We start from the raw sequence: 25,087 nt of genomic DNA on the forward strand, positions 1-25,087 counted from the left end.
ATCCAAATCTTCCTCAGAATCTTCTATGTCCTCAAAATCTTCATCCTCTGAGGACGCATAAGAATCATCAGAGGAAGTTCTTGAGGATATAATAAAAGAGTCGGGTTTCTTCCTTAAGGAAGATTTCTTTGCCAGTACAATGTTCACTGTTACGCCTAGCGCTCCGGGTCCCCGCTCCTCCCCGGAGCGCTCACGGCGTCTTTCTCCCTGCAGCTCCCCGGTCAGCGCTGACCGGGAGCGCTGCTCTGCCATGCCCGTTGGGGATGCGATTCGCACAGCGGGACGCGCCCGCTCGCGAATCGCATCCCAGGTCACTTACCCGTTCCCGTCTCCTGCGGTCATGTGCTGGCGCGCGCGGCTCCGCTCTCTAGGGCGCGCGCGCGCCAGCTCCCTGAGACTTAAAGGGCCAGTGCACCAATGATTGGTGCCTGGCCCAATTAGCTTAATTGCTTCCCACCTGTTCCCTGGCTATATCTAGTCTCCTCCCTTGCACTCCCTTGCCGGATCTTGTTGCCCTTGAGCCTAGTGAAAGCGTTTTGTGTGTTTATACCCTGTGTACCAGAACTTCTGCTATCTCCCCTGACTACGAACCTTGCCGCCTGCCCCCGACCTTCTGCTACGTCCGACTTTGCTTCTGCCTACTCCCTTGTACCGCGCCTATCTTCAGCAGCCAGAGAGGTGAGCCGTTGCTAGTGGATACGACCTGGTCACTACCGCCGCAGCAAGTCCATCCCGCTTTGCGGCGGGCTCTGGTGAAAACCAGTAGTGGCTTAGAACCGGTCCACTAGCACGGTCCACGCCAATCCCTCTCTGGCACAGAGGATCCACTACCTGCCAGCCGGCATCGTGACAGTAGATCCGGCCATGGATCCCGCTGAAGTTCCTCTGCCAGTTGTCGCTGACCTCCCTACGCTGGTCGCCCAGCAAGCTCGTCAGATCGCCCAGCAGTCGCAACAGATAGCGCAACAAGATCACCAGCTGTCGTACTTGACCACCATGACACAGCAACTCCAGTCACAACTACAGCAAGTACAGTCGCAGCTACAGCAGCAACAACCATCTCCTCCGCCAGCTCCAGCACCCCTTCCGCGGCAAGTGGCCGCTCCTAGCCTCCGCCTGTCCTTGCCGGACAAATTTAATGGGGACTCTAAGTTTTGCCGTGGCTTTCTTTCGCAATGTTCCTTGCACTTAGAGATGATGTCGGATCAGTTTCCTACTGAAAGGTCTAAGGTGGCTTTCGTAGTCAGCCTTCTGTCTGGAAAAGCCCTGTCATGGGCCACACCGCTCTGGGACCGCGATGACCCCGTCACTGCCTCTGTACACTCCTTCTTCTCGGAAATTCGAAGTGTCTTTGAGGAACCTGCCCGAGCCTCTTCTGCTGAGACTGCCCTGCTGAACCTGGTCCAGGGTAATTCCTCCGTTGGCGAGTACGCCATACAATTCCGTACTCTTGCTTCTGAACTATCCTGGAATAATGAGGCTCTCTGCGCGACCTTTAAAAAAGGCCTATCCAGCAACATTAAAGATGTTCTGGCCGCACGAGAGACTCCTGCTAACCTGCATGAACTCATTCATCTAGCCACTCGCATTGACATGCGTTTTTCTGAGAGGCATCAAGAGCTCCGCCAGGAAAAAGACTTAGATCTCTGGACACCTCTCCCACAGTCGCCACTGCAATCTGCGCCTAGGCCTCCCGCCGAGGAGGCCATGCAAGTGGATCGGTCTCGCCTGACCCTGGAAGAGAGGAATCGCCGTAAGGAAGAGAATCTTTGTCTGTACTGTGCCAGTACTGAACATTTTTTGGTGGATTGCCCTATCCGTCCTCCACGTCTGGGAAACGCACGCTCGCACTCAGCTCTCGTGGGTGTGGCGTCTCTTGATGCCAAGTCGGCTTCTCCACGTCTCACGGTACCTGTTCGGATTTCCACTTCTGCCAGCTCTCCCCTCTCAGCCGTGGCCTGCCTGGACTCTGGAGCTTCTGGGAATTTTATTCGGGAATCCTTTGTGAATAAATTCCGCATTCCGGTGACCCGTCTTGTCAAGCCACTCCACATTTCCGCGGTCAACGGAGCCAGGTTGGATTGCACCGTGCGTTACCGCACGGAGCCCCTCCTAATGTGCATCGGACCTCATCATGAGGAGATTATATTTTTTGTCCTTCCTAATTGTTCTTCTGAAGTTCTCCTTGGACTACCCTGGCTTCAACACCATTCCCCAACCCTGGATTGGTCCACTGGGGAGATCAAGAGTTGGGGTCCCTCTTGTTCCAAGGACTGCCTTCTACCGGTTCCCAGTACTCCCTGCCGTGACTCTGTGGTTCCTCCTGTATCCGGTCCCCCTAAGGTCATTAAGGACTCTGCCTGCCACAGGAAATGCCCCTCCCCCCCTCCCAGTTCCATCAGGCAAGCTTCTGTGTCCCCTCATGGCCCTCGTCCTGGTGTCACACTGCCCCGTGCCAGGTCTCGCCCTCTGCCCTCTCTCCCCATTCCTACTCCTGCGGTTCTGCCTGCCGTTGAGGAATCCCTCCATCCTTTCCCGGTGTCCTCATCCCAGGGGAGGCAGTTACCCGATAAAGAGAAGGGGAGACCTAAGGGGGGGGGTACTGTTACGCCTAGCGCTCCGGGTCCCCGCTCCTCCCCGGAGCGCTCACGGCGTCTTTCTCCCTGCAGCTCCCCGGTCAGCGCTGACCGGGAGCGCTGCTCTGCCATGCCCGTTGGGGATGCGATTCGCACAGCGGGACGCGCCCGCTCGCGAATCGCATCCCAGGTCACTTACCCGTTCCCGTCTCCTGCGGTCATGTGCTGGCGCGCGCGGCTCCGCTCTCTAGGGCGCGCGCGCGCCAGCTCCCTGAGACTTAAAGGGCCAGTGCACCAATGATTGGTGCCTGGCCCAATTAGCTTAATTGCTTCCCACCTGTTCCCTGGCTATATCTAGTCTCCTCCCTTGCACTCCCTTGCCGGATCTTGTTGCCCTTGAGCCTAGTGAAAGCGTTTTGTGTGTTTATACCCTGTGTACCAGAACTTCTGCTATCTCCCCTGACTACGAACCTTGCCGCCTGCCCCCGACCTTCTGCTACGTCCGACTTTGCTTCTGCCTACTCCCTTGTACCGCGCCTATCTTCAGCAGCCAGAGAGGTGAGCCGTTGCTAGTGGATACGACCTGGTCACTACCGCCGCAGCAAGTCCATCCCGCTTTGCGGCGGGCTCTGGTGAAAACCAGTAGTGGCTTAGAACCGGTCCACTAGCACGGTCCACGCCAATCCCTCTCTGGCACAGAGGATCCACTACCTGCCAGCCGGCATCGTGACATTCACTTCCTCTCGGGCTAAGGGTTTTGGATGCAATTTTTCATCATCAGTATTTTTATTGCGAGTTAGCTGCAATTTTATATTACTGGTTTAATTACCATGTTTCTTATGAATCTCAGTGGGAGGAGAAAATGGATTAACGTCAATAAAATTTATTTTCTGGGTTGCTTTACCTGACTTTTTAAAACCCTTGGCCAATTTACCATTGCCTCCTCAGTGGACCAAAAATTATCAGAAGGAGTATTAGGTAGGGTTTGTACAGGAGCAGCGTCCGATGTTTGGGCTAGTGAAACTGACACTGTCCTAGAAATAGATTCATGGATAGTGGACATGGCAGCCTGAATAGCACTGCATATAGAATTATCCGTCATAGATTGAATCTGACTTTCAGTAAACATCTCTATTTTATCCTGAGTAGGTGATTTAATATCCTCTTGTTCAAGGGACATGTTAATGATATACAAATGAGTGTATATAAATATATAGAGTGATGTATTAAGAATATATCTGAATAAGGTATAGGAATAAAACCTAATGTATATATGTAAAATAAACAGGGATCATTTATTGTACAATAAGATATGAGGTAAGGATACTGAAAGGGAATGTATCTGAAGAGGTGTATAGGAAAATATACTAATACAGATGACATCAATTACATATATAATAATGATGAGCTGTAAATATATATATTTATATATATTGATAAGGATACGTTGGTGAAATTATACCAAGAATTATATATATTAATATATATGCAGAATGCTGAAGGAGCGAGTGGTGAATCCTGTCAGATGCGAGGCTGTGACACAGAAATCCTGTCGAGACCCACTGTGAATAGGCTGAACGGTAAGGGGGGGAAGGGTGACGGGGAAAACAACGGAATGAAATGGGGCAAATAAGAAGCAAATGAATATATATATATGTGTAGTTAAAAGAATAAGAAGCTAAAAAGCGGTTATTAGGAACAGAGCATGAAGTGAATATCCATATAAGGAGAATATATATTAATAAAATATCAAAGAAAAAAGTGGAGGAAAATTTCTATATATTAAATGATATCTGATAAAGATATATATATATATATATATATATATATATATATATAACAATAAATAATGTATATATAGAGAATATATAAATAATATATAGAAAAAATTGTCCTTATCTTGAGTTGCTACTGGCAGCAGCAAGGAAGAGGACGTCACAGTTGCTACCAGCGGTTTTATGGACTATGCTACTTACTGATTGGATACTTTTCTATCCTTCATTTGCATATACATAATTTTTTTTCTCTTTTTCTGTTACATGATTGGTTGCTACTGTGTCAGTAGTAAAAGAAAGTTATTGCATAATATGAAGTCGGTTGTCTTGTTTTAAAATTGTGTTTTTTTCAGAATTTTTGTGAAGTAAATGCAGATTCTGCTCATAGAGACATATCGGGGGAGATTTATCAAAACGTGCAGAGGAAAAGTTGCTGAGTTGTCCATAGCAACCAATCAGATTGCTTCTTTTATTTTGCAGAGGTATTTTGAAAAAATCTCCCCCATAGAGCTTATGGACAGTTGTATTCATGAGGGAGCTGAGCAGGTTTTACATTTTATTTCTTTATTGAGTGATGTACAAAGAAAGCCCAAAAGCTGTAGCCTGACAAATGTGCCATAAAGTAAATATTACATAGTTACATAGTTTATTCATAAGGTTGAAAAAACCTATATGTAAAAAACAGATAATTTATGTAACACAGAGGTGAGGCTCCTTAAAGAGGTTTTTCAATGTCAGATTAAAAAAAAAAAAACGGAGGAATGCTGCAGAAGCACAATATATATATATATATATATATATATATATATATATATATTCCAAAATTGCCAGAATGCATTGCTTTCCCCCAGCTCATCACAGCACTCCTGTCAGTTTCCTGACTAGAGCTGTTGCAGAACCTATAATTTCACAGCAGAATATCATTTACAAACACTGAGATTACAGCACCTGCGGTTGTCATTGCCTGTCTGCTCCTCTGCTCATGGCATCATTCACCACAAGGCAGCATGCTGAAAACACACCTTCTAATATAGTTTGTGTTTCATTTCCTACTGGTTGCCTCTGGAGGGAAATTTTTCATTTACATCCCAACAAAAATACCCTGCCAGTATTTGGTTTAGTTTTTCATTCAGTTTTTTTAGACTAAAATCAAATGGTGAGTGTAAAGGAAGGACATTTCTACCTGGTGCATTCACTTCTAGCTTTGGCTCAAAAAAACTGTTCCCCAAAGTGTAAAAAATATCATGAATGAGTTAAACCTAAATGGGATGTTCATACAGCTTATTACAGGAGTGATCTGTGATACATAAGGCCATGTGTACATTGGCGAAATCTTGCCTTGTGCGCTGTGCTGTGGATTTCTTGGAGCTGTCATCAGTGTGGGTGGTTGGGAGCTGGCGTTCTAAAGTTTCCATTTCATTTATTGACTCTAATCCATGTGAACATACCCTAAAAATTCAGCTAGTAAATTCTGCTACATGAAGTTGCACAAATCTTTAAGCTGGATTCCACTAGTAAATTCCGCCGTGTGAAAGGGCCCTAAATGCCAGTTTTCACCAACTGCATGCCTGATCCAGGAGGAGTTTGGCATGGATTCTGCATTAACTTTCACAGAGATTCCATCTTAAATTGACATCAATGGGATTTCCGTGACTTGTTATACTTCAGAATTGTCCCTGCAAATTTAACTTCACTGGAAGAATGTCTATTCTTCCCCTAGAATCTGCAAGTAATATTCCACAAAGTCAATGGGATTTTAAATTTTGACACCAATTCCGTTCATTTTTGCTTTGTTTTACCAGAAACAGAAAGGGATTTTCTGTGATTCAATTTCAGGAAGGAAATTTTCCTTGTCATTTCCTCAGTGTGACCGCTACGGAATCTCCACCAAGATAAAATATGTCCGTAGATTCTGTGTGCAGCAGGCACCACTGGAATGAATCGACTCTATGACCAAGCAGACAGTAAGCCATGTGCCCATTGACAGCAATGGATGGACATCCAAAATGAAGTCTGAAATTTTGGTGACGGAGCAGAATTCCTTAGAAAACAGGAGGCTGCTGCAAGTGGAATTCTGCTAAAAATAATTCCAAGCAGAATCTCTGTATTGCACATGGGTCACAGGGAAATTGTGCACAATTTTTGAGGTGCAGCTCACTATTACACCACACCCTAACACGTCTTTAGTATTACACATATAGAAACGTACAGTGGAATTTCATTCAAATATTATTATTAAATATTTATTACCATCTTCTTCCACTGTGATATGAAGCGTAGTGATGTGGGATCTGTGGAGTATTTGTCCTTCTGTCTTCTATCCTGAATAGTACAGTGTGGAATTAATAAATGTTATGACTGATTAAATCTAACAGCACTAAGCTGCTTTGTCCAGGAAAATAACTTTTATCCCCAGATCTTTGCATGCAGCTGTATCTGAAAGTTTAAAGACTGTATTTTATAATCTGCATGTAATGGGGAGATTGGAATCAGTTTAATTCTTCTGCATTAAATACAAAATTTTTTATATTCTATTCTGAAATATTCTTCTAAATCTTCGAAAAAGAATTGGTGGCAATGAGGTAAATTTAGGACATTCCTTTAACCCATTTGTATCTGTAAGAGTCACCCTTTAAAATCTGATTCTCTTTTCCTAGCTATTGTACAGTTCCAGTTAAAATTATTCAACCCCCTGCTACAAATTAGTTTTATTAGTAAAATGTACTAAAATACAGAATAATATAATTTTCGAGCTGTTTACAAATAAGCAATCAAATAGGCACCATTTAAAGGGGTTCTACACCCCTAGACATCTTATCCCCTATCCAAAGGATAGGGGATAAGATTTCTGATTGCGGGGGTCCCGCCACTGGGGATCCCCGCAATATAGCACGCAGCGCCCACCTGTACCTGCTCCGGAAGCACTGGAGGGTCTGGCTCCCGAACATGGGGAAGGAAGATCGTGACGCCCCCTCAATGCAAGTCTATGGGAGGGGGCGTGACGGCTGTCACACCCCCTCCCATAGACTTGTATTGAGAGGGTGGGGTGTGACGTCACACGGGGGGGAGTCGTGACATCGCAATCTTCCGTCCCCGTGGTCGAGAGCCAGACCCTCCAGCGCTTCCGGAGCAGTAACAGGTGGGTGCTGAGTGCTATATTGCGGGGGTCCCCAGTGGCGGGACCCCCTCGATCAGACATCTTATCCCCTATCCTTTGAATAGGGGATAAGATGTCTAGGGTAAGAGTACCCCTTTAAAGTGTACCTGTCATATCACAGAAAAAATAATGCTTTTAATTGTTACTAACTAGGTCATGCAGAGGCTTTACATGTTTATGTGTAAGTACACAAGATACAAAAGAACTTCCCATGCGTAACTGATCTACGCCAAAACTGTGTATAAACTCACAAAAAACTAAATAGCATGCAGAGATCAAATGTAACACAAAGCTTTATTGACATGAATGCAAACACAATACATGAGAAAAAGAGTAAAATGAAACATAAGATGGAAAGTGCTACTGGTGAAATCTGAACAGAAATGGAGCTCTCCACATAACTAGGAATCAGGCAATGCATGAAAAGCATGCCAAACACTATTAGGCTAGGATTCCACTGAGGTTTTTTCCCACCAGCAAAAACGCCTGAAAAACTGCCACAGCTTTTTCCTGCTTTTTGGCAGTTTTTCTGGCGTTTTTCCTGGTGTGTGGAAATCCCCAGTTTTGTCCCCAGTGGCAGTTTTCTCACTGTCTTCAGGTACCACTCTGTGGGTCGGATGCTGAGCGCCCGGTCCACAGAGTGTAAGGAGATGAGGAGGGATGTACAACATCACTACTCACTCCCCAGGACGTATAGTATACAGGGGTGCATAGTGTACCCGTGTATACTATACAGGAGCCGGGAATCCTGTCAACAGGATCCTTTGGGCGGTATACAGAATATACAGCTATCAATAGATAGCTGTATATAGTGTATACAGAAGACGAGGTCCGCTTACCTCCCTCGCTCCCTGTCCCCACCGGGTCCGTGTAGCTCTGCCCCCTAGTGATGACGTCATTGAGCTACAGACGGGAGCCAGGCTGGGAAGGGTGTGAGGCTCTGTTCACATTGTCTGTTTTGTATAATGTGAACAGACACTTCTGCCAAAGGCTGTCTGGGCATGCTTGGAGTTGTAGTTTTGCAACAATTGGAGGCTCTCTGTTTGAGAAAACATTGCATTATCGGCGCTCTCCCCAGCGGAGAGCGCTAAAAAATGTCCTAACCCATTTTTTGTGTTTCTTTTTTCTTCTCGTTTCAGATCCGTGTATGCAGAGGATTACGGCCGATTCGGAGGACTACTGCGGGTGAACTGGATTTTTTTCCTTTTAATAACATGGCTAACAAGGGCTGTGGGGGAGTGTTTTAAAAAATAAAATTCCAATGTGTGGTGTTTTTTTATTATTTAATTTTCAGGCTTAGTATTGGAAGCCGTCTTATTGACAGAATCCATTACTAAGCTGGGGCTTAGCATTAGCCCCAAAAACAGCTAGCACTAACCCCCAATTATTACTCTGGTACCCACCGCCACAGGGGTGCTGGGAAGAGCCGGTATCAACAGGCCCGGAGCATAAAAAATGGCGCTCCTGGGCCTAGGTGTTAACAGACTGGTGTTATTTAGGCTGGGGAGGGCCAGTAACAATGGTTCTCGCCCACCCTGGTAATGTCAGGCTGTTGCTGCTTGGTTGGTATCTGGCTGATACTGAAAATAGGGGGAACCCTATGTGTTTTTATTTATTTATGGGGAGAAAAAACACATAAGGGTTCCCCGTATTTTTATTCTCAGCCAGATACCAACCAAGCAGCAACAACCTGACGTTACCAGGGTGGGCAAGGACCATTGTTTTTTTTAAACTCGTTTTATTGAAGTTTGAATAAAGCATATACAACAACTCCACACAGAGGTCAATGGTATGACAGAGTAATGGCAGACATAAAAGAAGAACAAAAATATACCAGCTTACAGGATCATGGGGCACACAAACTCGGCAGTGTAGAGCATCCGTAGGAGGTACAGAACCCAAACAAAAACACAAAAGAAAACTAAACGCACTTCCACTCAGTATGGCAACACATGGCCAGGGACCCAATAACTAGATTAGCTGCTGCGGGACAAATAAGTTCAGGAAGGAGCGCCAGGCACCGCTGACACCCCATAGCCATAGAGGTGAGGGAAACAGGAAAGAAGCAGATGAATAGGAGGATAAGGAGAACAGAACAGAGAAAAAGAAAGGGAATAAGGGGAAAGGGGAATTAGAAGGAAGAGCCGAAAGCACCAGAAGACAGCAAAGAAGTAAACGCTGAGGGAGAGTATCTAGTGAGGGGAGAGCCACACCAGGTGCCCCACACCTTAAGGAATTTATCAGGGCATTTTCTATGTTTAAAGACCAACTGTTCATAGGGAAGAATGGCATTGACCAGTTTACGCCACTGAGAGAAAGAAGGTGGGCGGGGGTCCATCCAGCGCAGAGCTACTGCTTTTCTGGCTAAGAACAAGACCTCCCGGAGAAATATCCTCATGTGATGTTGCCAAGATTCTTCAGGGAGCAGACCAAACAGGCATATCAGAGGATCCATAGGGACCGGGATAGAGAGAAGAGAAGACAAAAAGTCAATAATCTCATGCCAGAATGTCTGCAGGAGAGGACACATCCACATCATGTGCCAGAAATCAGCTCTAGGTGAATGACATCTGTGGCAGACATCGGAAGGCATCCGCCCCATTTTATGTAAACGTATTGGAGTAAGATAACAATGGTGAATTATATAAAGCTGAATTAATTTGTTATTAGCTGCTGGAGAAACCGTTAAGTGAGAGGACAAGACCTTTGACCAGTCCTCCGCAGTGAATGAAGGGACGCATGCCTTCCAATAGGCCTCCGCCGAGTCAACGGTGTTCGCAATTTTGGATCTAGTAAGATGAGTGTAAAGTGCTGAGATTAAACCTCGAGGCCCCTGGGACCGTAGAATGCCAATAAGAGGATATGTCGATATGGGAGGTCTCGGGGAGGGGAATTGAGCAGTCAGGGCATGTCGCAGTTGTAAATATCTATAACAGGCCTCCCTGGGGATCCTGCAGTCAGTTTGGAGTTGAGTAAAGGATTTTAAAACATCATTCTGATACAGGTCTCCCACCAGGGCCACCCCATGTGTTAACCAAAAGGGGAGATCCAAACCCTCTGTCAGGTGGGGGAAATGGTGGTTGTGCCAGAGGGGCAGATCATCTTTGATGTCAGTAAAGGAGGTCAGTGTTTGCGCCTGATGCCAGACCCGCAGCGCCAATTTGTGTAGGGGGAGGAGCTTGTGTGTGTGGGGAGGGGCACCCTCCAAAAAGGAGCGCATGGAAGTGAGCTCCAAGAAGGAAGCAAGGTGTAGCTCCGCATTCGGCGGGGAGTCCGAAGAGACCCAGTGCCGAAGATCACGCAGCTGGCCCGCCAAGCAATACAACTTAAAATCAGGGAGTGCAGACCCCCCAAGGTCCTTAGGTCACTGGAAAGTTTAAGTTTAGTCCTGCACGAGCCCCAAATGAAAGAGGGAAGCAGAGAGTCAATAGATTTGAAAAAGGACATAGGGACAGGATTAGAAGAGTGTTCCAAAATATATAGGAGTTTGGGAAGTACAATCATCTTCACTAAATTTATTCTTCCCGGGACTGCCAGAGGGAGAGCCCCCCAGACCTGAAATTTACATTTAACATAATTCAGAAGGGGCATAACATTAACCCAGAGATCCTGAAGAGGGTCCCTGTTCATGACAATGCCCAAATATTTAAATTGGGATACTACCGGCAAACCACATAGAATGGAGGGGCCAGGTCGCTGCTGGAGAGGCATATAGGAAGATTTCGCCCAATTAATGTGGAGGCCAGAAAAGGACCCAAATCTATCAATCACAGAAATAGCATAAGGGAGCGTAACACTAGGTCTTGACATAAATAGAAACATATCATCGGTATATAGGCCGAGGCGGTCCTCCCTCCCGTCTATAGTAATCCCAAAGTACAACGGATCCTGGCAAAGGAGAAGGGCCAGGGGCTCCACCGCCACCGCGAAAAGAAGCGGCGAAAGAGGACACCCTGGACGAGTTCCCCTACCCAAACTGTTCCGAAAGGAGGCCATTAACGAGTACACGGGCCCGGGGAGAGGAATATAAAATGGACACCCATTTGATAAAACGGGGACCAAAACGTGCTAGGACCTCCGCAAGATATACCCATTCTACAGAATCGAAAGCCTTGGTCGCATCAAGAGAGGCCAAGGCCCAATCCTCATCCAGCGCACCCCAAATTTGGATTGCAACCTGGACCCTCCGAATATTCTCCGAGGTAGATTTACCGGGCATAAAGCCCATCTGGTCCCCATGTATAATGGAAAGTATAACTTTATTCAGCCTGTTAGCAAGGATTTTTGTAAGAATCTTATAATCAACATTGACCAAAGAGATAGGTCTGTAAGATCCACACTCAAGGGGGTCCTTATCCGGTTTCAAAAGGACAACCACATTAGCATCATACAAAGAAGATGGAAGGCAGCCGACCTCAAAGGCATAATCATACATGGCTTTCAGTGGCATTTGTAAAAGAGTAAGATACCAGGAGCGAGGACCATTGTTACTGGCCCTCCCATGCCTAAATAACACCAGCCTGTTACTGCCTAGGCCCAGGAGTGCCATTTTTTATGCTCCAGGCCTGTTGGTACCAGCTCTTCACGGCACCCCTGTGGCAGTGGGTACTGGGGTAATAATTGGGGGTTAGTGCTAGCTGTTTTTGGGGCTAACGCTAAGCCCCAGCTTAGTAATGGATTCCGTCAATAAGACGGCTTCCACTACTAAGCCTGAAAATTCTATTTTAAAAAAAACAAGACACATTAGAAAAATTATTTTATTTTAAAAAAAAACACTCCCCCACAGCCCTCGTTAGCCATTTTATTAAAAGAAAAAAATCCAGTTCATCCACAGTAGTCCTCCAAATCCGCCATAATCCTCTGCATTCACGGATCTGAAATGAGAAGAAAAAAAAAACACAAAAAATTGTGCATTCAGCAGGAAATATGAATCTGTGAAGTGAAGATAACCTCATATCACAGCGGAGCATAGTGCCGGGCAGGGGAGCAGAGAAGTGCAACCGGCCTCCGGCTTCTATAGCTTATACCAGAGGATCGCAGCAGGTGTCAGGAGTGACAGCCACTGCGATCTGTCTATTAGTACAGGTACTACTACTCCCAGCCTGGAACAGTCTGTTCCATGCTGGGAGTAGTAGTACTAACTAAAAATAAAAAGTAAAAAAAAAAACACACATTTTATTAAACACACCTCATAGAGACACACAGGCAATAGCTGCAGGGACAGCCCTTTTTCACCCAAACATATACACATTTTTTAACCAATGTAAATGGTATTATCTACATTATATAAAAAGTTTCCGTTACTGACAGATACACTTTAAAGTGAATCTGTCCTCTGTATTTGCTGACACTGTTGGATAGCTCTAAGGCAGTGCTACCCAACTAGTGTGCCTCCAGCTGATGTAAAACTACAACTCCTAGCATGCACAGACTTTTTGTTTGTTAGGCCAAACTGGAAGTTGTATTTATGCAACAGCTGGAGGCACACTGGTTGGGCAACACTGCTTTAAGGGTATAAAAGCAAAATTTACCTCCTTGCTTGCCTTAACCTCCAAACCTTCTCCTTTATTAATGTAAACAGACCTGTATATCAGTTAATGAAGGGTTGGAAGGTGAAGGTGAGTAAGGAGGAGTGCCAGGAATACAGCTCTTGCATCTACCCAGAATCCAGCATGAGCCTTAGGCTAGTTCACACAGCAGAATATCTGCAATTCTGCACAAATTCTGTAGCAGAATTTTGACAGAATTTCTGTGTTCTTTAGTTCATTGGGATTCTACCCACAAAATGTATTTATAGACAGGTCTTTACCTTTTGCGGAATGTGGAATTTCCGTGTAAATTCCGCTGAATCCCATTAAACATCATCAACCGAATTTCCAGCAGAATTCTTTAGCGGAATTCCGCCCAGAAATTTTGCCATATGAACATAGATGGCTACCTGTTGAGCAGTGTGCACAGGGTTTATAGAGTACCATGTAATACAGCAATCAGGAAGGCAGGGAGAGAGCGGCTGAAATTCAGGAGTAATATTGAGGCCAAATAAAGAATGATAGACAAACAAGTGCATGTATTAAAGAAAGCAAACATAAATCATAACTATAGTGCCCACAACTATTATGTATACCTTATTGTGTCATTTACAGGAAAGTGTAGTAAAGGCAGCTGAGGCGGATGTCATTGATGATGTAATGACATGTCATTACACAAGGCCATTTCATTTGTTAAAACTCTGTCATTGTTCTTGGTGGAACGCTGTGTAATTTCCTGCCAGCTGCATTGTTTCGCCGGTGTAATTATGTGTGTAGGACGATACAAGGATTGAAAGTGTTTGGGATATCTAAGACTTGGGATTTTTTTTTTCTCAGCCATTTAAAGGCTTTAAATGAGCATACATATGTAGTGTCCTAACATATTACTATAGCACAGTGTTTCCCAACCAGGGTGCCTCCAGCTGTTGCAAAACTACAACTCCCAGCATGCCTGGACAGCCAACGGCTGTCCAGGCATGCTGGGAGTTGTAGTTTTGCAACAGCTGGAGGCACCCTGGTTGGCAAACACTTCTATAGGCACACTTACTGAGACCATAGTTTTTATTTAATTTCAAAGTACAATGAGGTCTTAAATATTGTCTTTTTTATTTGGATATTTAAAGGGAACCTGTCACTGTGAAAATGCTGTTAAATCCACCAACATCCGGTTATAGAGCAGGAGGAGCTGAGCTTAGGAGTCCATCGGGCAGTCTTATGAAATGATTGACAGCCTTCCTTGCATGAGCATGCATATAGAGAGCTATCAGTCACTTATTAGGACCGCCTACTGGACTCCTACCACAATTATATATCATTCTCCTCAGCTCCTCCTGCTATAACATGATCAGATTGTATGTTCAGTGTGACGGGTCATATAAAGTGGAAGAGAGAGGCGCTGTACAACCCCTTTAATGTTTCATATGGATTAGAACCATATTTCAAGGTCTATAGATAAAGTACACACTTGTTTATTGATAATAAAATAAAATATTAATTATCAAATATCAAACTGACATTCCGGGATCACAGGGCCCTTTATTATAGGTTCTTGTTGAGTAAGTGTTCCCCTTTATTTGGCTCACTGAAAATATTGCCATTCACAAATCAAGACCTACTACAATGTTTACGTTTTTGTGTGACATCATTATTGGGAGGGGTGGAGTATAACTCTATATAATGAACTAACTCGGACCCCCAGGACCTATATACTTAAGCTGCTGACGAAAGCACCTAGTGGGTGCTGAAACGCGTCCAGCAACCCGCTAAGAGACTTTTAAGACCACACATATGCTTACTACTATCTGCAGTCTATAGAAATCACATACAGAGACTTGCCAAATCACCCTCTGAACGCGCTGTCCGAGACCAGGAACGCGCGCGATCTCCACGAGGACGCCACTCAGAAGCACCTGCCTGTGGAAGCGCTGCAGCCCCTGAGAACATTGCCCACCATCTGAAAGCTCCGCAGAATTAGGAGTCGGCCGAGACTCCAGCGGTTCACTCTCCGGCCGGAGAGCGGGCACAGACGGCTGCTACACATCGCTGCCAGCAAGCACTGAGCGGTAACTATAACATCTACATCCCGCATCCAGATTGGTGAGATAATTCCATTATTATACTATGCGCATAGTCTAAATCAATTGCCGGCACCAACTATTCTAACTAGCGCTATTGAACTGAGCAAGTACGGTATCCTGATATTGCTTACTGATTGCTACATTGAGGAACATTGTTGCCCTGGTGATCTTTTGATGTGGGGATACCTCATTGATACATAACTGTTACATAATTGTTACAGTGCAAAGGATATACAAGAAGTGTGAGGAACTGTGACTTTTTCTATGACTGCAACTGCACTTTAATGGACATTGAATAACAGCTTTATGGCACATTGATATTTGGAATGCCAATCTGAAGAAGCTGTTATATATAACATATTATGTATTGTATTTAGAGTGGTCTTATATATTTGATAATTTTATATGATAGACATTTTTATTAATCTCTCTGACTCTGCGGATACCCAAGGGCCCTGTGATCCCGGAATGTCAGTTTGAGATTTAATAATTAATATTTTATTTTATTATCAATAAACAAGTGTGTACTTTATCTATAGACCTTGAGCCTCAATTATCTTTACCATTAGTAGTCTTTTTCAGACACCTTAGGTACAGGTGCCAGTTTGAGCTGCCCAGGTCATATGGTGAAACTTTCCACAAGAGCCTCTCCACCTTTTGCAAGATTTGTAAATCACTTCTATAAAAAAAAATTCTTAATCCTTCCAGTACTTATTAGCTGCTTAATACTACAGAGGAAATTCTTTTCTTTATGGAACACAGTGCTCGCTGCTGACATCACGAGCACAGTGCTCTCTGCTGACATCTCTGTCCATTTTAGGAACTGTCCAGAGCAGAATATGTTTACTATGGGGATTTTCTCCTACTCTGGACAGTTCTTAAAATGGACAGAGATGTCAGCAGAGAGCTCTGTGTTCCAAAAAGAAAAGCATTTCCTCTGTAGTATTCAGCCGCTAATAAGTACTAGAAGGATTAAGATTTTTTAATAGAAGTAATTTACAAATCTGTTTAACATTCTGGCACCAGTTGATAAAAAAAAAAAAAACGTTTTCCACCAGAGTACCCCTTTGAGAATACAAACCTAAACTTACTTTCCATGCTCCACTGTTACACCCTGTATTGCTGCTATGATCCCCAATGTGATCCTCTATCTGGTGTTGGGGGTGGATTCTCCACAGTGTTGCTCAGGAAATCACTACTGTAGGAGTGTCCAACCTCAGCCACTGATTGACTGAACGGTAATGAGACTGAGCCCCGGCAGCAGGAAACAGACTGACGTAAGGTTTAAAAGGTCACATTGCCACTCAACCAATCTCGGCACTTCTGTGGCTAGCACTGTGACGCATCGAACCACGACACTAGGTAGAGGATCGAATCGTAGGCCAGGAGCACCAATACAAGAGGTATCTGGGGACCATTGGAGGTTTGTGTTATATGCAGGCAGCCTGGACATAGTTAAAAAAAAAAAAAAAAAAAAAACTTCTGTATGTTGCATTTTTTTTAATGCCACTATCTTGGGGTACATATAACTTTTCTATTTCTTCCACAACTGTTTTTGAGTTTTATCTTCATGGTGTTTGCCATACAGTAGCATGGTGTTTGCCATACAGTAGCATGGTGTTTGCCATACAGTAGCATGGTGTTTGCCATACAGTAGCATGGTGTTTGCCATACAGTAGCATGGTGTTTGCCATACAGTAGCATGGTGTTTGCCATACAGTAGCATGGTGTTTGCCATACAGTAGCATGGTGTTTGCCATACAGTAGCATGGTGTTTGCCATACAGTAGCATGGTGTTTTAATACACAGGGGCTCAGATTTACTTAAAAGGGTACTCCACTGGCCAGCATTAGGAACCTAATGTTCTGAATGCTGTTTTCGCGCTGCAGGGGTCAGCCATGCCCCCTGATGACATCACGGCCACGCCCTCTCAATGCAAGTCTATGGGAGGGGGCGTCACGCCCCCTCCCATAGACTTGCATTGAGGGGGTGTGGCCATGAGGTCATGAGGAGCGTGGCCAACCCCCACAGCGCGAAAACAGCATTTGGAACATTCAGTTCCGAATGTTGGCCAGTGATGTACATATGAGTAGTTTGTAGAAAGTGTAAACTTAGACTAGACTAGTCTAAGAATTTGCCAGATATATCAAACTGTATCAGAGCGGGTGAACAGGGCGTCAGATTCTCTTTAAAGGGATTATCCAGGAATAAACTTTTTTTTTATATATCAACCGGCTCCAGAAAGTTAAACAGATTTGTAAATTACTTCTATTAAAAAATCTTAATCCTTTCAGTACTTATGAGCTTCTGAAGTTAAGGTTGTTCTTTTCTGTCTAAGTGCTCTCTGATGACTCGTGTCTCGGGAAACGCCCAGTTTAGAAGAGGTTTGCTATGGGAATTTGCTTCTAAACTGGGTGGTTCCCGAGACACGTGTCATCAGAGAGCACTTAGACAGAAAAGAACAACCTTAACTTCAGAAGCTCGTAAGTACTGAAAGGATTAAGATTTTTTTAATAGAAGTAATTTACAAATCTGTTTAACTTTCTGGAGCCAGTTGATATATATAAAAAAGTTTTTTCCTGGATAACCCCTTTATAATACCCTCTTCTATCACCATGTAAGGGCACCATTGTCACCATTTACACATACCCTAATTTAGTGGAACCGAAAGGCATAAATGATGCATGTTATGCAGTATTTGTGCATTCTGTCATTGGATTGGGAAAATGAGAGGTAAAAATCATCTAAACGTAAACATGACTATAATGGTAATAGAACAGGAGGGGCCAGTTGGCTACTGCACCTTCTGTGAATCCTTGATACAGTAAAGTTCATAATAAAAGCAGATTGTTCGTCAGCGGAATCACAACCCATGTGCAAGCAGTGGAAAGAAAAACAGTGTCCGCTGGGGAATACGTGCAAAACAAGACAGGAACTGGCTGCTCTCTAAGGGTGCAATTTTCCAATGGGCTTCTGATGTTAATAAATGGTGCTGCATACTTACAAAGTGCTCACTATGCAGCGGGCTATTGGGAGTATATAGTATCCTCATAATAGTGTATACCTCTTCTGTGGAAAGATAGATAGATAGATAGATAGATATAGATAAATAGAAAGATAGATAGATAGATAGATAGATATGAGATAGATATAGATAGATAGATGATAGATATGAGATAGATATGAGATAGATAGATGATAGATATGAGATAGATAGATAGATGATAGATATGAGATAGATAGATGATAGATATGAGATAGATAGATGATAGATATGAGATAGATAGATAGATAGATAGATGATTGATATGATATAGATGATTAATAGATAGATATGAGATAGATTGATAGATATGATATAGATAGATAGATAGATAGATAAATAGATAGATATGACATAGATAGATATGAGATAGATGATTAAAAGACAGATAGATATGAGATAGATGATTAAAAGATAGATAGATAGATAGATATGAGATAGATAGATGATAGATATGAGATAGATAAATAGATAGATATGAGATAGATGATTAAAAGATATATAGATAGATATGAGATAGATATGAGATAGATAGAGTTCAGAAGAGGAGCAGCACATTCAGGGTAAAGCAAGGTGCTTGGTGCAGGCCGAACCAAGGCCCAGGACCTGATAGTATCCACAGCAGAAAATGCACCTGAACTCACATATAGCATTCAAGTGTTCTGCATTTTGGTGAATAAAAGCCACACACTTGAATGCTATTCATTGTTAGGAATCATGGTAGGTGGTGGATCCTCTGGGCCTGTGTGGATGGAGACGTGAGCCCTGCCAGGGAGCGGAGTTTAAGGTGCCGCTGGTTTTCACCAGAGCCCGCCGCAAAGCGGGATGGTCTTGCTGCGGCAGGCGGCACCCAGGTCGCTACTCCTGGCAGGACTCGTCCACACAGGTAGCTGGGGGGTGGCGTGGCACAGAAGGTGACTGGCAGGACGTGACAAGATGGCAGAAGTCAGGCAGGTAACACAGGTATAGGGAAGGTAGGGTAGCTAGGAATGGGTACACAGTAACAGTAGCACAGGAACACAGGACTTCACAATGGCAGAGACAACCAAAGATCTGGCAGGGGAAGCAGGGAGGAGCAGAGATTTATGGAGCAGGGGGCAAGTGCAAGCACTTTAATTAATTGGGTACTTTCCCTTTAAGAGTAAGAGCTCCAGCGCACGCGCCCTAGGAGGCGGAGGTGCGCGCGCCGGGGCTACAGGGAAGGAAGGACACTGAGGAGGGTGAGTGACGGGCTGAGAACCACATTCGGGCGCGTCCCACGATGCGAATCACAGCCCCGCTGGCAGCGGGGATAGAGAGCGCTCACGGCTGGCGAGTCTGGACAGAGCGCAGGCGTAACATCCATGAGTGCTTCTACTTTTTCTGCTGTAGATAGACAGACAGATAGATAGAAATAACCACATGCACATCACTTTTCCTTACAAATAAATAGTATAAATTTGTTTATCAGCATATTCATATCGTTCATGTATTTCAGGTCCCTAATACACAGCAGTATATATATATATATATATATATATATATATATATATATATATATATAGATATAGATACACAGAAATACTTAATACATCATAAAATTTATGAAAATGGTTGGGTATGAGCCAGAACATTGTATACATGTAGGTAAATAAAAATAAAAATAGTGATAGATGGATAGATAGACACAGATCCACTATCCTTGGAGTGCTGAGGAATTACTTTTGGAATGGCTAGCTACTACAGCCAGGGGGCTGAAACTTGCCTGCTTGCACCCATACATCACTTTTCTTACCTTTGATTACTCTGCTTCTTCTTGAACTTTTGATGAACAAATATTCCAAATCAGGAGCACATAAAAAAAAGGTTTAGGTTTCATTGCTGGATTAGCCTTAAAAACATAGGTGCAAAATACCAACCATATCAGCCATGATAGGGTCTTTTCCATTGGAAATTGCAAAAAAAATTAAAAATTCTCAATACTTACCCACCACCCAAATCATTATCATAAGCAGGAGTGATTTAGCTACTAAAATAAACTCAGAGCCTGCCTCTGTGCGTGCGCTCTCCGATTAGTCATATTTGGAATTTTTTTTAATCCTGAAACATAGTATCTAGAATATGTATTATTTGCTAGAAAAATACATATTATAAAGAGTTGTTTTTTTTTGTTCTAAAGGGGCATGGTCAATGCAATTCATGGGATTGGCAAAATTATTTCTCAAACTTCCTGCTTTAAGTTAACCCCTAAACAGTCACAGATATGCCTTCAATAATAGGGGTGAAGGGGTACCCAGAATAATGAATAGACTTAGGTCAAGTGCTCTGCTGTCAGATACTGCTGGACGCCCATAAGAGAAGGAAGGAAGGAGCTATAATCCACAAAGGATCTTTGAAGAGGACCTGTCAGCTCTTCTGACCTCTCTGGTTTAGTACATGATTGTATTCCCAAAAACAATTCTGGAACATCTTTTCACATATCTCTGTTTTGTGCCATTGCTTCTAAAATGTTATGAATAATCTGACAACTGGGTGTTTCCATTCCACCTTGTCAAAGGAGTGTGTCCCTGCAGAGGCTGACATTGTCATCATTGATTGGATAGTCTCAGACAGTGTAGGGACACACCCCCAACTGGAAACTCCCAGTTGACTATTTAGTCATACATTTTTACTAAGAATAACTGAAGAACAACACAGAAGTTTATAAAAAAGATGCTCTGGAATTGTTACTCAATGGGAAATACAAGTACCGTATATCATTTCCCCCCCACCCTTCATCATCACCGCCTGTCAATCACTTCATCAGTGGTGTTCAACCTGCGGACCTCCAGATGTTGCAAAACTACAACTCCCAGCATGCCCGGACAGCCATCGGCTGTCCGGGCATGCTGGGAGTTGTAGTTTTGAAACCTCTGGAGCTCCGCAGATTGAAGACCACTGCGGCCTTCATCATCATGCAGACCCCCCACCCCCCCCCCCCCCTTTAGTTTTCTACTCACCTCCCCTCGGCGGGAAGTTAGGGTGAGCTGGTCCGGGCCATCTGTGCTGCAGGGACCGTCCGGTGGGGAGGATTAGTCGTTCCGGGCTGTCCATTTTCACCAGGGGGCCCTCCTCTCTGCTCTCCAGGCCCGGTCCCGGACTAGTGACGTTGCCTTGACGACGACGCACGGGGGCGTTCATTCGCAAACGTCCCTGTGCGTTGTCGTCAAAGCAACGTCACTAGTCCGGGGTCGGGCCTGGAGAGCAGAGAGGAGGGCCCCCTGGTGAAAATGGACAGCCCGGAACGACTAATCCTCCCCACCGGACGGTCCCTGCAGCATAGATGGCCCGGACCAGCTCACCCTTCCTTCCCACCGAGGGGAGGTGAGTAGAAAACTAAAGGGGGGGGATCTGGATGATGACGAAGGTCGCAGTGGTCTTTAACCTGCGGACCTCCAGAGGTTTCAAAACTACATCTCCCAGCATGTCCGGGCATGCTGGGAGTTGTAGTTTTGCAACATCTGGAGGTCCGCAGGTTGAAGACCACTGAGAAGGGATTGACAGGCGGAGAGTTCACTCGAGTATAAGCCGAGGGGGGCGTTTTCAGCACGAAGCATTGTGCAGAAAAACTCGGCTTATACTCGAGTATATACAGTATGTACTGAAACTGACAGGTCAGAAGTAGAATGACTTCATTTTTGGTACTTTAGTATGAAGCTAAGACAACAGGATGACATTCCTTGTTGAACATTAACATGAGGTAATGAACCTAAAGCTGCCATAAAAACCGCTATACTGGTAGTGACATGGAGCAGCATGCATGCATAATACTACATCAATAGCAAAAACATCTGCCCCCCTCTAATATAAAGTACTAGGATATGAAGCCACAAGTCACACGCAGGGACGAATGCTGGGACTGCTGAATGTATATGCGACGCAGGGACGAATGCTGTGACTGCTGAATGTATATGCAACGCAGGGACGAATGCTGTGACTGCTGAATGTATATGCAACGCAGGGACGAATTCTGTGACTGCTGAATGTATATGCGACGCAGGGACGAATGCTGTGACTGCTGAATGTATATGCGGTGCTGTCGTGTTATTTTTACCAGGCTTACAGAAGGTGATTATATTAGAAATGATTGCACTTACAGAACTTTGCTCCCCAGAGCATTATACTCACCTTTGGCTATTTCCAGCCTGTGCACCTGGTAGCTGACATGCAAATTGTTTTATCTTATGCATAAACATTTGTCTAATGCGCCATGTGAACAATGCTTCACTTTCTGGTTACTATTGGCTGTTGTTCATCCTAATTATTCTCTTCTTCTTTTTATTTGCAATCTATATACCCGTGCATTCTCTTATTGGTTGAGAGACTTATTGATAATTCTGTAGTTTGTTAGTACTTGTTCATGGTTTTGTGTGACACAGACCTGGAAAGAACATTTATTTGCCTAAATGGATTGTGTTCTTAAAAGTGTAGATATACTTTAAAGATATATTAAAAAAAATAAAAATAAAAAAAAAAGCTTCAGGCTTTCCCTTTAACTGCTACTGTATGAAATCCTTGTATGGCTTCTAGTTCCCTTGTTTATGTTTCTCACCCTGCATGCAGTTCACTAAGGAGGAAGAGGTATTTTCTTGCATGCCCTTACATCTTATGTGGGAACTTCCCCCTCAATTCTCAAAGTAGACAACTGGCTGCTGTAGATGAAGGGACAAGACAGTGGAGGGACCCCTAGTGGTAAAAAGTATGGAGCTAGCCCGTTCCCTCCTCCCCCCCCCCCCCCGCCCCGCATACCCCGTTCCCTCATTTCACTTGCAGTTACTGCAGAGTCCGGCAGCGGGCGTGCAGGGACAGCGGCGGCAACGATGCGGCGGTGGCGATGTGCGGGAGGAGTGGCCTGGGAACCAATGCGCTCGCTCCCGCCTGTCTGATTGACTGGCAGGGAGCGAGTGCAGCCTAACTGAAAAAGGACTGATTGCCACTCCAAAATCAGTCCTTTTTCAGTAGCCGGTTTTTAAATGTAAATTAAACCTTTTTAATGAAAAAAAAAAATAATAAAAGTATATTAGAGATATGTTGTAGTACATAAGTACTACAACATATCAAAAAATAAAGTTGGTGACAGTGCCCATTTAAGGACTGAGCCTTTTTTCGCAATTCTGACCACCGTCGCTTTATGAATTAATAACGCGAAAAACGCTTTTACCAAATATTCTGATTCTGAGATTGTTTTTTCGTGACATATTCTACTTTATTTTGGTGGTAAATTTTCGGCGCTACTTGCATCCTTTTTTGGTGAAAAATCCCAAAATGTTATGAACATTTACAAAATTTAGCATTTTTCTAACTTTGAAGCTCTATACTTGTAAGGAAAATGGATATTCCCAATAAATGTAATTTTTCTTCACAAATACAATATGTCCACTTTATGTTGGCATCATAAAATGGACATATTTTAGCTTTTTGAAAAAATTAGAGGGCTTCAAAGTAGAGCAGCAGTTTTCAAAAAATTCATGAAAATTGCTAAATCTGAAGGGACAGATGTTACAGAACTACAACTCCCAGCATGGGCAGTCCAGGCATGCTGAGAGTTGCAGTTTGGCAACATCTGGAGGGCTACCGTTTGGGCACCACTGTAACAGTGGTCTCCAAACTGTGACCCTCCAGATGTTGCAAAACTACAACTCCCAGCATGCCCAGACACCCTTTGGCTGTCTGGGCATGGTAGGAGTTGCAGTTTGGCCTTCCTAGTGGTTGCCACAGTAAAGATCGTTTTACTTTCACTTTCAATTCCCCCCCAATTCCCTACCTGAGCCAGGATCCAGCAGTCTCCAGCGAAGATCCCGGGTCCCCAGGCATTTTTTCCTGCAGGTACGGCCTCCATCTTCTTCCCACGATCCCCTCGACATCCAGGGGCAGGCAGATCGGGGGGTTGCCATGGCAACCCCCTGTCCTGCGCTGCCATTGGTCAGAACTCCGTTCTGCTAATGGCAGGGGATAGGAGGAGATCGCAGCTCTGCGACCTCACTCCTATCCCTTAGGCTGATCGGGGCTGTCGCTGACAACTCCTATCAGCCCTATTTTCCGGGTGATTGGGTCACCAGAGACCCGATCAGCCCGGAAATTGCATGTCTGAATTGACATGTGATTTTCTCCGATCGCCGACATGGGCGATGTGCCGGGATGCCTGCTGAATGATTTCAGCAGGCATCCCGATCCGGCCCCCAACCGGCTAGCGGCAGGGACTGGAATTCCCACGGGCGTATCCATACGACCTCAGTCCTTAAGGACTCGGGATGCAGGGCTTATGCATACGCCCTGTGTCCTGAACAGGTTAACATATATAAATATATATGTGTATATATACAGGGACGTGCACAGGAATTTTGAGGGGCAGGGGCTCAATGTGAAAAAAAGGGCACACCCGATCCATATGCAACTCCCTAGACCAGTGTTAACCCAAGCACGGTCCTTAAAGGACAACTGCAGCCAAAATTTAACTTATCCCCTAGCCACAGGATAGGGGATAAGTGTTTGATCGCGGGGGGTCCGACTACTGGGCCCCCCTGCGATCTCCTGTATGGGGCCGCGGCTGTGCTGTGGCTCTCCCGTGCAGGGGGCATGCCGGCCGCAGCATGACGTTGCGGCCCGAAATGCCCCCTCCATACATCTCTATGGGAGAGGCGAGGAGGCAGCGTTCATGCCTCCCCGCCTCCCCCATAGAACTGTATGGGGATGGGGCGGGGACGGGGCGTAAACCGTCGAGCTCAGAGCTCGACGCTACGCGCATTAGCGCTCACAATGAACGCTAATGCTGGTGCCCCGTTAGGGAGATCGCGGGGGGGTCCCAGCGTTCGGACCCCCGCGATCAAACACTTATCCCCTATCTTGAGGATAGGGGATAAGTTAAATTTGGCTGCAGTTGTCCTTTAAATACCCCCAACAGGTCATGTTATC

General features: G+C 44.7%; 1 protein-coding gene across 3 annotated transcripts in view; it reads left to right on the forward strand.

The window, feature by feature from the left end:
* Nucleotides 1–25,087, forward strand: part of RGS20 (regulator of G protein signaling 20) — a 256,736-nt gene that overhangs the window by 191,868 nt on the left and 39,781 nt on the right. The window contains exon 1 of one of the 3 annotated variants that reach the window (XM_056521920.1): nucleotides 4,089–4,156. The exons of the other annotated variants lie outside the window; for them this stretch is intronic. The gene's annotated coding sequence lies outside the window, so the exon portion shown is untranslated. Of the gene's footprint in view, nucleotides 1–4,088; nucleotides 4,157–25,087 lie in introns of those variants that run through there. 3 annotated transcript variants of the gene reach the window in all.

The sequence above is a fragment of the Hyla sarda genome, chromosome 5, assembly GCF_029499605.1.
Source record: "Hyla sarda isolate aHylSar1 chromosome 5, aHylSar1.hap1, whole genome shotgun sequence".
Lineage (NCBI taxonomy): Eukaryota > Metazoa > Chordata > Amphibia > Anura > Hylidae > Hyla > Hyla sarda.